Source organism: Apodemus sylvaticus, chromosome 20 (assembly GCF_947179515.1).
Source record: "Apodemus sylvaticus chromosome 20, mApoSyl1.1, whole genome shotgun sequence".
Taxonomy (NCBI): domain Eukaryota; kingdom Metazoa; phylum Chordata; class Mammalia; order Rodentia; family Muridae; genus Apodemus; species Apodemus sylvaticus.
Window position 1 is genome coordinate 61,201,797 of NC_067491.1, and position 15,093 is coordinate 61,216,889.

Below are 15,093 nucleotides of genomic sequence, written 5' to 3' on the forward strand. Positions count from 1 at the left end.
TCAACAGGTGGTCGTAGAGACCCCTGGGCTTTCTGCTCAGTTATCAGAGCTGACAGCGGTGTTGTGTGTCTTTCAATCTATAGATAGTATTTTTAATCTCTTTACTGACAGTGCTTATGTTGCATTTTCTATACCACAATTAGAAACCTGTGGCACATTTAATTTTAATACGCCAACTGGATCCTTGTTTTCACATTTGCAAAGTATCATTCTTGCTAGGAAAAATCCCTTTTATATTGGCCATATATGAGCTCACTCAGGTCTTCCTGGACCTTTGGCTCAGGGTAATGAGTGCATTGACAAAGCTCTCGTAGGAGAAGCTTTAGTTTTAACACCTATAGAATTGGCTAGACGTGATCATGATAAATTTCATCTTTCTAGCCATACATTAAGACTCCGTCATAAGATCACAAAGGAGCAAGCAAGAATGATTGTAAAACAATGCCCTAATTGTCTCACTTTAGCACCAGTGCCCCACTTAGGGGTTAATCCACGTGGCCTTATGCCCAATCAAATTTGGCAAAAGGATGTAACTCACTATGCAGAATTTGGGAAATTAAAGTTTATACATGTTTGCATTGATACGTGCTCGGGATTCATTTTTGCCTCCCTGCATTCGGGAGAAGCCTCTAAAAATGTAATTGATCATTGTTTACAAGCTTTTAATACCATGGGATTTCCCAAAGTCATTAAGACAGACAATGGACTAGCCTATTCTGGTAAGAACTTTATCTCATTTTGCAAGGAATTTAATATAAAACTTAAAACTGGAATTCCTTATAACCCAATGGGTCAAGCAATCGTAGAGCGTGCTCACTGCACCCTTAAAAACTGGCTTCTTAAAACAAAGAAGGGGAACCTATACCCCCCCGCCCCAGGTCTCCCAAATCACATCTTGCCTTTGTCTTATTTGTTTTAAATGTTCTCCAAATGGATGCTAAAGGTTAGTCTGCAGCAGACTGACACTGGCACCCAGCTACTTCCAATTCCTATGCCATGGTTAAGTGGTGGGACCCTTTAACTAATAGATGGAATGGTCCAGACCCCGTTTTAATCTGGGGGAGAGGGTCCGTCTGCATTTTTCTCAGGGAGAAGATGGAGCACGCTGGCTGCCAGAGAGATTGGTACGACAGGTAAACACACCCTGAAAGCTGCTGGTAAGTATAATTAATTCAAAAGGCTTTCCCTAAGCCGCTTCCCACTTACTTGGGAAGAAAGGTTCCTTTGTGTTCTTGCAATTAAGTTGCAAGCCAGGCCTCTTGTCTGTAGACATTAATTTTCAATCAAATTAAACGTCTTGGGCCTTCCGATACTGACCAAACAGGTTTTTTCTCTTAATCTCCTTTTATATTTCAAGCAGATAACACTCAGAAGATAAGCTCCTCCAGCAATGGCCGCCAGGTTGAGGATGGGTGGTTATTATAGCCAGCCAGCTCATATCCGCAGAGCATTTACTTTACCAGTGGATCCTCAAAAAGGAGGCTGCATAGTATTCGGAACTATGCATGTTTGTTTATATAACAAACATGGGCATCAGTTTGAGGTGTGAGGCGAGGCACTGCAAGGGAAAAGGAAAAAATCCTGTCTCCGAATTTCCCTGAAAAGCACGTCCAGGTGCATGGGGGTTGACATTGAGAGACTGTCCTAAAATTATTAAGGCAGTCTATTTCCCCTCCCCTGAAAAAGATGTCATTAACGTTTAAGGGGGTTGGACCTCTGTTTTCCCTCACTGGTCAAAAGCCCATCATCCATTGGATGAATATACTTATATCCATTGAGTTGTTAAAAATTAATAATTAAGGGGGAATTGTCCCTTCTCCCACAACATTAAGCTGGCTGGCAACCCCCACTCTTCCGATGGGTTACTTCCGGCTTTTGTTCCTTGGAACAATAAGGCGCCTTCACCTTGACTACCAACACTGCCTCAAGGCGGTTTCACCTGGGACCCAGCGGAGACCCCGCCAGACTGGAAGCAGGCGACCCGCTGAGATTTGGAGCCAAAGAGTTCTCGGCCTGCCCTTTGATGTGACCAGCTTCTGGGAGGAGTTGGGTTATTCCCCTAAGACTATATATCTTGACATAGAAATATTAAAGTTAGTCTTTACCGGCACTGTCGCCTTGACTCAGTCTCTCTTTTCGCCCCCTTCCCATCACCATCAGAATTCTCTTCCAGGTAACCCGGTTCGTATGTGGCTGCTGGCGGTCAACAACAGAGAATGAAGGAGAGGCCATCCATAGACTGCACCACCAGGGAATCCATCCCATATGCAGCAAACAAACCCATTCACTATTGTTGATGCCAACAAGTACTTGCTGATGGGAGCCTGATATGGCTATCTCCTGAGAGGCTCTGCCAGACCCTTACTGATACAGGCGTGGATGCTTGCAGCCAACCATCAGACTGAACATGGGGACCCCAGTGGAGGAGTTAGGGGAAGGATGAATAAGATGATGAGGTTTGCAACCCCATTGGAAGTACAACAATATCAACAAAGCAGACCCCCCCCAGAGCTCTGAGGATTTAAACCAACAACCAAAGAATACACATGGAGGGACCATGGCTCCATCTGTATTGGTAGGAGAGGATGGGATTATCTGGCAACAATGGGAAGGGAGGAACTTGGTCCTATGAAGGTTTGATGCCCCAGTGTAGGAGAATGGTAGGGCAGAGAGGCAGGAATGAGTGGGTGTGTGTGGGAGAATTGTCATAGAAGCAGGGGGAGGGGGGGTGGAATAGGGTTTTTTTTTAGTTTAAACTGTGAAGGGGGATAGCATATGAGATTTAAATAAATAAAATAACCAATAAAAATTTAAAAAAACCCAACAAGAAGAAAGAAATACCAAAGTAGACTGGGAAAGACAAGGGTACATAAACCCACCAAAATGAAATGTTTCCTTTTTGAAAATTTTGGCTCCAAACTCAACTAAGAAGTAATCCACCCACTAGAAATGCCACACCAATTATTTGTCTAATAAAAAAGATTGAGCCATGAAATGCACATGCAAACAATGTGAATACATTACTTAGACTAAACTGTTTCTATTTGCAATATATTTTATATACCTATATGCATACGAGTGTAACAAAAATTCATGAAAAGTAGCCTATAAAAGTAAAAGAAAGCAAGGATTGTATATTAGAAATTTGGGAAGAAAGTAAGGGAAGGAGAAGGCAGAAAAATATATTTACTGCATAATGATCACAAACTATAAAAGTACTATTTAAATGAAAAAAGCAATTTTCAATAAATGTAAGTTTTACAGACACTGTAGAGTCAGCCATATTATCCCTCCTCACACGGCAAGTAAAGCATTTCACTCAATGTATTAGCCATGGTTTTGGTTACTATATATGTTATTGAATTGTATTCATACCTGTGTCCACCAAAATGACATTATCCTAATTTGACTACATGAACATAAAACAAATTTCCAAATAGAAACTAACAGATATCAATTCCCAAATACTTCATTAGCCACTGAGAAGAAACAAGTCAAAGAATTCATGTAATTTATCTCTATGTAGTTCATGGGCTTTGTGTACCAGTTGATAAGGTGGCTAGTATGTACGAGTTTTATTCCTGACACTTGGTGTTAGATAATGTGTAGAGGCTTCCTCCTTAGTGAATACAGATTCATCTTTTTAGCAGTCCTTGCATGCCTGTATCTATTTACCTTGGGCTGGATCTTGTGAGGTTAACTCTTATACTTTGTGATATCAACCAGTGTTGTCATCATAAAGATCTTGTTTAGGCACCACTCTGGAAATCAGTTTGGCAGTTCTTCAAAAAATTGTACATAGTACTGAGGACCCAGCTATACTACTACCGTGCACATACACAGAAGATGCTCCAACATGTAATAAGGACACATGCTCCACTATGGTCATAGAAGACATATTTATAATAGCCAAAATCTGGAAAGAACTCAGATGTCCCTCAACAGAGAAATGGATACAGAAATTGTGGTATATATATATATAATGGAGTACTACTCAGCTATTAAAAACAAAGAGTTCATGAAATTCTTAGGTAAAAGGATGGAACTAGAAAATATCATCCTGTGTGAGGTAACCCAATCACAATAGAACACACATGTTGTGCACTCGCTGATAAGTGGATATTAGCCCAAAAGGATGGAATACCTAAGATACCATTCACAGACCACATGAAGCTCAAGAAGAATGAAAACTAAAGTGTGGATACTTTGGTCCTTATTAGAAGGGAATCAAAATACTCCTAGCTCACAGTCAACTAATGGACTAGGGTCCCTAATGGAGGAAATGGAGAAAGGACACAGGGAGTTGAAGAGGTTTGCAGCCCCATAGGAGGAACAATAATATGTACCAACCAGTAACCCCAGAGCTCCCAGGGACTAAACTACCAACCAAACGTTACACGTGGAGGGACCCATGGCTCCAGCTACATATGTAGCAGATGATGATATTTTCAGACATCAATGAGAGGAGAGGCCATTGGCCCTGTGAAGGATTGATGCCCCAGTGTAGGAGAATGCCAGGTCAGGAAAGTATGGGGCTGGTAAGCACGTAGAGGGGTGATGGAATAGGGTGTTTTCAGATGGCTATGAGGAAAGGGGCTAACATTAGAAATGTAAATAAACCAATCGAATAAAAAATTCCAACCTTAAAAAGATAAAACATTTTAGAAGGGCAAAACAAATTTTCAATAAAAAGAAGAGTTAATAATGTATTGTTATCCATATTAGCTAAACTCACACTACATCTGCAGCAGGTCATTCAATGTCTCAGCCACGTTTTGGGTTACTATATGTATTAAAGAGTTCTATTAATATTTTTCAGCCAAAATGACATTATTGTTTTTTCCCTGACCTCTATGGGTTAGATAATAAATATAGCTTCATCTCCAATGAATTGTGATTTGCTTTCTTGACAGAATTTCTTGCTTACCTGTATCTTTCACCTACACATGGGGATTTAGCCGTTATAAATTGTTTTTATTGTTAAGGAGTTATTTAATATATTTACATTCCAAATTTTGACCCTACCCCAAGTTCCCCCTCCCAGAGTCTTCAAGCCACATCCCTGTCCCGCACTTTCGTCTCGCCAGCAAGAACGACGTGGCACACTCAGGATCCTTCTGCAGCCAAGCTTTATTGACGCTTTTCGTGGAGGGAGACGCTGCGCCCAACATGGACGCGGTTTATATACCCCTTGGCGTGATGTGTACACACTTGATTGGCTGTTTACTCATGACCTCATTCGAGTGCCTCGGGACGGGCAGAGATTTGGCGCGAAAATACTCTTGCACATGCGCAGATAGCTTGTTTACTAAGAAAGCGAAGCTGGCACAGTGGAAGCCGGCACCATCTTGTAATGGCGAATACAGTCGCGGCTTTCCACATCTCTCCCTTTTAATCTTATTAAAAAATGCAAGCCACTTTGTAATGGATGAAGGTAGAGGTCGAATCCCTAGTAAGGTGAGTAAGAGCACCATGTACAGAACAAGACCCTTAGGTTCCTTCTCCCAGGGTCGTCCTGACCTGCACTCGTGCCGTTTTTCCTAGGGGAGGGACACTTGGACACACAACCCTCATGCAATTCGACTTGTCTTCTAAGAGTGTCCAAAAGTCTGAACAACCCTTATGCGGTGCTTAGCCCGACAATCCATCAGAGTGAAAGGACTTACTCACTCATCCCTGTGCAATGAGTCTAACCTCTAGGGGTGCAAGAGCCGAGCAGTCCAGTGCTTGTAAGATTATTTTAACATGGATAACCAGATCTCTGGGGAGGCGCCTTGATTAATAGCCGCAAGTGCTTGAGCAATCACAACCTTGTCACGTCTTTGTTGAGATCTGAGTTTGCAGACCAGCCAAAGCGTGAACACGCATCCACAGCTTAAGGCTGCGCCAAATAGACTCACCCTCACCCACTCCTTAAAGTAATAAAAAGCTGAAGGGGTCCAGGAAGAGAGTCCCTCTGTCAGCGACAGGTCCACTCGAGTCGAATTGACAGCCAACACTGCTGCCCGCAAGGATTCAAGAGTTTTCTCGAAGCCTTCAGACCAATTTCAAGGGCCAGGAGTAGTTTCTGTGGGATCCGTCCAGGTGTCATCTTCAGGTGTCAGAATTCTCCGTGTCAGTTGCTCCGGCAGCCAGAATGGGTTATCTTCCCTCTGTGGGAAAACACAAACAGCTCCCCTGGATCTTATTAAAATAGGATCCGGGCCTTTCCATTGACCAGACAACACATCTTTCCATTTGACCATTTCTTTTGGCTTGTCAGGTTCTGAACAGTGTCGGTCAGCTGCAGTCTGGTCATGCTCGTCCAAATTTAAAAAAATTCATAATAAAGAGTGCTACCGCTATAGCAACCCTTGGTATAGGGGGTAAGTCCTCTGCTATTCCCCCTTTTTGTTTTATTAAATAGGATTTGAGCGTACGGTGGGCTCGCTCAATAATGCCTTGTCCCTGAGGGTTATAAGGCAGACCTGTGATATGGATAACCTGCATTTGTAAGCAGAATTGTTTAAATTTTTGAGAGGTGTAAGCAGGTCCATTATCAGTTTTCAAACATCTAGGTTTCCCCCAGGTGCTCCATGCCTCGAGGCAATGTTGAATGACCAGAGGTGTGGCATGGAGAATTCCAGAACATGTGTCTATAGACACATGAACATATTGGAGTCTCCCAAATGAGGGCACTGTACCCCAGTCCCTGTAAGACGGCAAAGGACATCCGGAGCTTTCTCCTCACCCTCTCTGGTAGGAAAGAGAAGGTTCCGCGGCGTGCCTCATAAGGAGGGGACGCCGAGGGTGTCTTAGCAATGGTCATGGCAAAGTGAGGGTTCTGACTCCGCCCAAACCATGAGCTATATATATATATTTACTATTATTAAAAGCTCGATTATTAACATCTCAAAAATAGCTGCTATAGTATTTGTGCTGAAGCAGGGAAAAACTTAAAGGAATAAACATGTGATCTGAGAGTACAAATTCTTTTGGATAACAATTATTAATTTTGCCTAAAAAGGGCTTGCCATGTAATAGATCAACCATTAATAATAATTAATTTGATTGCTGCTTGAAGCAAGGAACAAACGTTTTCTTGAAAACAGGTTTAAGACCTCCCGTGGCAAGCTTAAAATAAGGTAAATATAAGATAAAGCCAATTAATATATCCTAACAACCTTTGAAAACCATTTACCTAAAAAATTTTAAAAGTCCATAGTTAGGAGCAAAGGCCTGTAACAAACATTCTATGAACATTATACACTGAAAAATGTAAGATCCTAACTCTTATATTGAAACAGAGACAAACATTTTTTCTTATAAGGCGTAAGGCTGTTAGCCATTCCTTGAGGCAAAAACTTTCTAATGAAATTGCTTTGTTGTTTCTTTAAAATTAGAAGCAAATGCTTTTATAATTATCAGAATGTAAAGTAAAAAACCAACCCTTTAAATTTACAATAATTTTGTAGGGAGTAGACAGGCCAAATGTTAATGCCTTTATAGCCTCCTTGACCTTTCATAGATTTGAACTGCATTTTAAACTACACCAGGATAAGTCAAGAACTTTTTTTAAGGCCAAACACTCCCTAGGTGGGGCCTGTAGGGCAGAAACAACTTCTCAAAGCTTCCTCACTAGCTTCCCCTGAGGCAGCTCTAAGCTTTGCATTAACTCAAATGTAAATTTTTTTATCTGCCCTAGGATCCACCTTGAGTCCTTGGCAAGGACATTATATGAGATTTCTCAAATGTAAATATCTTCTAATCTGAGCCTTTTATCTAAGACTAGACCCAAAACTACCTGTCCTGCAAGGACGTTTTGAGGATTAAACAAAAGAAACCAGTAATTCCAAGGTCAATGGAACCTGCTTGATATCAAATACATTTCCACAGAGATCTCCTTTTTAATCTTGGAGGGTTAAATTTTGCTCCTACCATTGTAGCCTATAAACTTGTGGAAAAGTGGCAATGGGCCTCTAAAACCCATAGCTGTATCACTCTCAAAATTATCTTAATTACAAAATGTTAAGAATTATGAGCCTGCAAACTGAAAACTGCAGCCAATGACACACTGATTTTTATTGTAACTCAATGTTTTCTTGCAATATTAGAGCACGATTGCAATTTTGGAAGCAAATCCCAATTTTAAACAATCTATTTTCTTTAAAATCAATGGCAAACACATTTTTACAGCACAAGGTTTGTCTGCCAGTGTAACTTATTAAAGAGACATTATTTTAAATCTTAATCTTTATAAGTCCAATCTCCAGGCCAAGATTCACACAAAACACCATGCCAATTTAGGAGCATCTTAAAGGCCTGTATTTCCTGGATTGCGTCATGCCACGTGTTGTTTAAAAATGGCGTCTACCCTAAACTACCAGCTTTAACCTAACTTTTGTTAATAACATTATACCTTTTAAATCATGTCCAGTGACTTATAAGTCAATACTCTATAATCAAGGCATGTAAAACATTTGTACCTCTAAGACCAATTAGAAATAAAGATGAAGCGATTATACAAATCTCATTAATTTAAACCAAATATATATATATATATATATATATATTTTCTAGATGGGGAAATTTCAGGTGAATAAAACACCTTGAACCCAACCATCACCATGGAAAAAATTTTTTCAGGAAAATTAACCATTAAGTTTGAGACTGCTGGCCTCTTAAAAAGTAGCTTTTTTCTCCAGCTGTGTTTAACTCATAGTTTAGAATGTGAAGCTCCTTTAATCATCTTCTTCTGTGTAAATTGCAGACTGGCAGTACTGCCAATAGATAACGCCCCCCCTTTTTTTTTAACCATTTTATGTTTTCTTTTTAACACATAACATAAACACAACAATCATTCATCCACTCAAACAATAGACAACATAAATTGACACACATATAGACAAGTTTGGAACTCTTCCTCCTCCTGACTCTGACAACTCCTGCTCAGAGTTACTGCTAGCCAGATCTAAGGCTATTTATTTTCTTTGAATGGATACAAAGTATCCTCTCCGGGTGACTTGTACTTCATCTCCCGGGGCACAACTGCTTTTAATGGATACAAAGTATCCTCTCCGGGTGACTTGTACTTCGTCTCCCGGGGCACAACTGCTTTTTTTTCTGTCGACATATCTTCCTCTTTTTGTATCTCTTTTACTTTTACTTTAACAACTTTTTTCTTTTTACGCGCTTCTCTTATTGTGTTTTTTCTTTCTCCATCATTTTCTCTCCCCGGGGCGTCCTTTCCCCATTCTATCACTTCCTCAGATCCAGAGTCCTTGGAAGGGACTTTTTTCTTAGGTGCACCTCTTTTTTTTTCTGACCACACCGGTCATTTTACACCGCTCTATTTCTGACAGACTGTTCTGAATCTCTTCCAAAACCTCCTGCCCTGCTCTTATGGACAAACGGCATTTTTCGTCCTCAAGACATGATTTCACAAGTTTCCACAGTGGTATCGTCCCTGCTTTTAGTTTCCCAGCCTGTTGTTCTCTAATTAGGTCTTTCTCCAGCTTCTCCCATGAAGAAAGCGTTAGTGATCCAGAACATGCATACCAGGGAGCCACACGATCCACCTTCCTGATAAAACAATCTAAGGTTTTTGTTGAGACCTTCAGATTGCGCTGTCTCAGAAGGGACTGCAGCGCCGTGACCACCAAATGTGAAGCCCCCATAATGCTCCTTTATCTACAGGAGAAGCTTATGTATTGGGGAGGCACTGCGGCTTATCTACATCCGTCTAACTGTGCCTAATGATGATGATTTAACACCACTGCCGATGGAAGCAATATGAAACCAAAAGAAAAAGGATGAGTGCCACAAACACAATCTGGAAGGCTTAAATCGCCCCCACTAATTGAGGAGAGAGGTGGGAGAGATCAAGGCCAAAGACAGACATGCCTCTTAGAGACTTACCGTATCACTGCAGTTCTGAATCAACCCCGTGACCTTAACGGGGGTCTCCTCGGTGCCGGCAATGATAAGGCGTATCCCGGGTTTCGGCACCAGATGTCCCGCGCTTTCGTCTCGCCAGCAAGAACGACGAGGCACACTCAGGATCCTTCTGCAGCCAAGCTTTATTGATGCTTTTTGTGGAGGGAGACGCCGCGCCCAACATGGACGCGGTTTATATACCCCTTGGCGTGACGTGTACACACCTGATTGGCTGTTTACTCATGACCTCATTCGAGTGCCCTGGGACAGGCAGAGATTTGGCGTGAAAATACTCTTGCACATGCGCAGATAGCTTGTTTACTAAGAAAGCGAAGCTGGCACAGTGGAAGCCGGCGCCATCTTGTAATGGCGAATACAGTCACGGCTTTCCACACATCCCCTCCAGTTTTATTCTAAGAAAGTATTCCCCACACACCCTACCCACAACCACCACATCACCCTGGTCATCACCCTTCCTTGGGGTCAAGTCACTGCAGACCTTGGCACATCACTCTCACTGACCCCAGACAAGGCAGTCCTCTGACATTTAAGCACTAAGGGAGATGGAACAGTTGATGTTCTCCTTGGTTGGTGGCTTAGTCACTGGAAACTCCCAGGGTTATTTGACACTATTGGCCTTCATATTGGGATGCAATCACTCCCCCTCAGCTTCTTCAATCCTTCCCCTAACTTTTCCATAGGAGGCCCTGATCTCAGTTCATTGGTAGTCTCTAAGTATCTGCATCTGCCTCAGTCAGCTGCTGGTAGAGTCTCTCAGAGGACAGCCATGCTAGGTTTCAATCTGCAAGTACAACATAGAATCAGTAATAGTGTCAGGGTTGGATACGTGCGCATGGGACTGATCCCAGATTCAGCTGGTTCCTGAATGGCCTTTCCCTCAGTCTTTGCTCCAGGTTTGTCCCTGCATTTCTTTAAGACAGGAACAATTCTGGCTCAATTTTTTGAATGCTGATTGGTGACCCAATTCTTCCTCTGAAGGCCCTGTCTAACTACAGGAAGTGGTCTCCTCAGGTTTCATTGCCCCACTGTTGGTCCTTGTTAGCTAAGATCACCCATATTGACACCTATGAGCCTTTCACCTCCCAGGTCTATAGGATTTTCTAGAGAAACACCTTGATCTCTGCAACCCCCAGCAACTGCACATCTCTATTCCTTCTTCTGACCCTCTGGGTTTCTCTCTTGTCTCTCCCTATACCTGATCCTGCCCCATTTTCCACTCCCCCTCTCCTATTAAACAAGCAAAAATAAAACTTTGGGTCTAGCACTGGGGTTATTTGGGCATTTAAGTGTTCATGCTGCTGTTGCAGGGAGCCTGAGGAAGAGCCTCTAGAATATACTTAAGTAAACTCAAAGACATCTTAAACTATAGATCAGTGCATCATGATCCTCTGTCCATAAGGCATTCCTGAAGTTATGCATGCATGAGCACACATGCACACACACATACTTATAAATAAAGTATTATTTACAATTAGCCATAGATGCTTATCATGGAACAAATAAAAATGTATGATTTATGTAGTACCCATGTGTATTCCTGGAAAATGAGACAAATAACTAATAGTTTCTGCTTAGCACATTGCCTCTTTAGAACAGATACTTTGTAACTATTCACTACACACATGGTATTGGTGCATTCATGGTGACAAGGGAGTTGACTCTAAAATTCAACAGGTATGTTCTTATGGCACAGTCAGAATTAAAGAAAATGTGGAGAGAAAACACAGTAATATGCTCATATTAACAAACCTTCCATTACTATATTATCTGTGTCCCTTTCTTGTATTACAGGTGCAGGAGACAACATAATGTATCAAAATTCATTGAAGAAAGTCATTGCCTATACATTCTTTTAGTTATTATGTTGTACAATCTTCATGGCAATCAAACTAACAGGAAAATGCAAGCACGTCTACATTACAGAACAATGTATTTATTCTGCCTTAAAGTTGTTTTATTGACTGAAAATAGTCCCTGCTTATGATACATTTGTTGAGTAACTCCATGAAAGAAACATAGAGACCCCCTCAGCATATGATAAGTTCTTTGGAGAAATGGGGGAATTTATCTAATACCCTCATGTCAAAAAGATAAAAAGGGGGAATGAGTGGTTAAGAGGGCAATGAATTATATGTATATATATTTATATGTATACATTCAGTGTTCCAGGATGGATTAAGATCAAATTATTAACCTGATTTCTACCTTGAAATTAGGTTATGCATCTGAATTGATAACTTCACCTTGGAAGTAGGTTACACAAGAATGTGACACAAATGTGACACAAAGGCTATGCAGGAGTAAACTGGCCAAGTATTGGTATGTAGACATGTATGTATGATAGATAGAATTGTCTCAGAACCCTAAGAACCATAGGAGAGTAAAAAGTGAACTTAAGACCAATACTATTAAGTTTTGTGGAGCACGGTGTACCTTCATCAGTTCTTGGTATGGGTCTTTAATGTGTATTCATATTTTTCCAACAATGATTTCCTTTGATGTGATATGTGGGCATTATCTTGAAGGGCTCTCGAATAAATTCTTTCTTGGTAAACATTTTAGGCCATAAACACAGAGGCAGAAAGCAACACTGGGGTGTTTCAGTCTTGGAGTAATTATTGTGATTCCGAGTGGAAATGAAAGTATGTCCTTTGATGCTGTAACCTGTTTGTCACTGAGTGAGGTGACTCATATGGATAGCCTGAAGGATAAAGTGCCATAGAACGCTCACAGGGTGAATGGAAGGATCCTTGCACATATCTCTGGCTGATTAGAGTGAAATATTCTGTCATCATGTCAACAACAACAGTGCAAACACACTCACACACACACACACAGGCACACACATGCAAACACATATGAGCACAGAATATATATATGTAACACACCATAGGTTGTACCATCCCACGACTTAGATCTTGACAGAAACATCTCTTAATATGCTCTTCTCTTGGCTTTTTATCTTCTGGTTTTTACAGATGCGGACACTCATCTGGATCATTGCAGCCCCTTCCGGCCTAACAGAATCAGAACATGTACTGCACCACGATGGGTCTGTGGTCATTGGTGCATTTTTTCCTCTTTTAAGTGTCTCTACTTCAAGTTTAACAATAGATTGGAAAACATAACTTTTGGGCACATCTAATGATTTACGGTAAGTGATTTGTATCAACTCATTTCAAAATATTATTTGTCCTACTTTAAGTGTGGATTTGAACGTTATTCCAAGAATTTCTCCTCATGAGGTTTTCTTCATATATTCCCTTCCAAGATCCTCTGTTTAATTTTCTTTTCTTGGTGACTCCTTATGTCCTCTCAAGTGAGAAGAGAAATATGTCATTACAGAGTTTTGTGTTTCATATTTGGTCATTGCAGTTTGATCACCTTTCACCATGCTGTCTGTAATTCCTCAGACTGTGAGCACATATTATGCTAGTCCTGTACTACAAGGGATGTTGGCAGTAGCCTGACACAATACTTCAGAGAATCGGGGAGTTTCATTTGTGATTGTATTAGAGCAGGTAATACCTTTGAAATCTGTGACATTGTAATACCTCCTCAGGTTCTAGAATGATCAGTGTTGCTTGTGTCAGCTAACACAGATTTGAATGCAGTGATGGCAGAATTAGAAATCTATTTCTCCTCACTTTTATTTTCTATCCTTAACATTTTGCAGAGTATTGAAAGCTAATATTTTTCAATTCATATGACTTCAGATTTTTATCCATTATAACCTATGTAATTTATACATTAATTTAATCCACCATGCATTACTTGATTTCATGAATTTATTCATACAGTAATATTCTGAGATTATGTCACTGAAGGCTCTTTCCTAGACAGTGTAAAATCTGCAGGAACAGCAGATCTAGACAAAGTTTGCTTCAACTTCCTTGGTAATCTCAGACATAAATAGCAATGTACAATAATTTTTCAAGGAAATAAAGTGTATATTGTAGCATGCTGAAATTTCTATCAGGGTATATAAACTAAAGAACTGAAATAGAGAAACAAAGTACACACTCAACTCTGAATTCAACCTGGGGAAGGAAAACTGTGCAATGAATGTCCTGCTTCTGGTCAGTTGCTGGAAAATTGCTGAATGTCTAAGTGGATTTAGTCTAAGTAGAAACATTGCTAACACTTTGCTAGCAAATTGGTATGGTGATAAATTGTTAGGTCAAGACAGTATAGAAGGGAAATGATTCAGAAATAAAACATCATTAGGTGAAGAAGACATCTTTTCATATTTTGAAATAAATTTTAATATTAAAGATGATCAGAGTAATCCAAAAGTTCACAACTAGTTGAAATATTTCATGTGGCTCTCTAAATGCCTCAGGTATATATCTTTTTTAACTTTGCAAGAACCATGGATGCACTTGATAAATCTTTTACACTGTTGTGCAGTTACACCAGATCAGGCACCACTTTGCACTCTGCCCCATGTCTGTCCAGACAGTGTAGTGGGAGCAATCTCACTGCAAAAACACATTTGCAGTAGAACATCTCATCAAATACTAACAAGTGCAAAATGACTTGTCAGATGATTTAACAGGATATGAAATAAGACAACAGAATTTGGGAAGTGATTTATTTTTTCATGTATGATAAATATATTCGCCTTATTTAATGTAATTTAAAAATATCTAGTTTTCTACAAGAAAGGGTATCTGAATATAAAGTATTCATATAAAGTAAATATAGAGTAAGATCTATTAAATTTCATTCATGCTTCTGGTTAAATCTTTTATAAGTGATGCAGTCCACAGTCGTCTTGAAAATGGATCTTTCTGATATTCTTCCTTTTCCTTTTCTATGTGCACAAGTGCAAGTGTCAAGATCACAATGAGCACAATGATCATGTGCTTTAGAGTGCCTAGAATTATGTACCTCAACACTGGAGTTTTCATTTACATGTGTGTAATTGAACTCATTTTCTGACTTTTTATTATTAATCCATTCTGCAACAGTTTAGTGGAAGGTATTTTTTAATCAAAAAATATTTTGGAATCATAAACAGCAGGCAAACATGAAAACCCCAAGCTGAAGTGTTTCCCAATAAAATGCAGTCTGCATGTTTGATCCATTTTATATACTGTTGTTTATAAAAGTATAACTTTTTTTAGCAGAAATATTTATTGCTAGTGATACCTT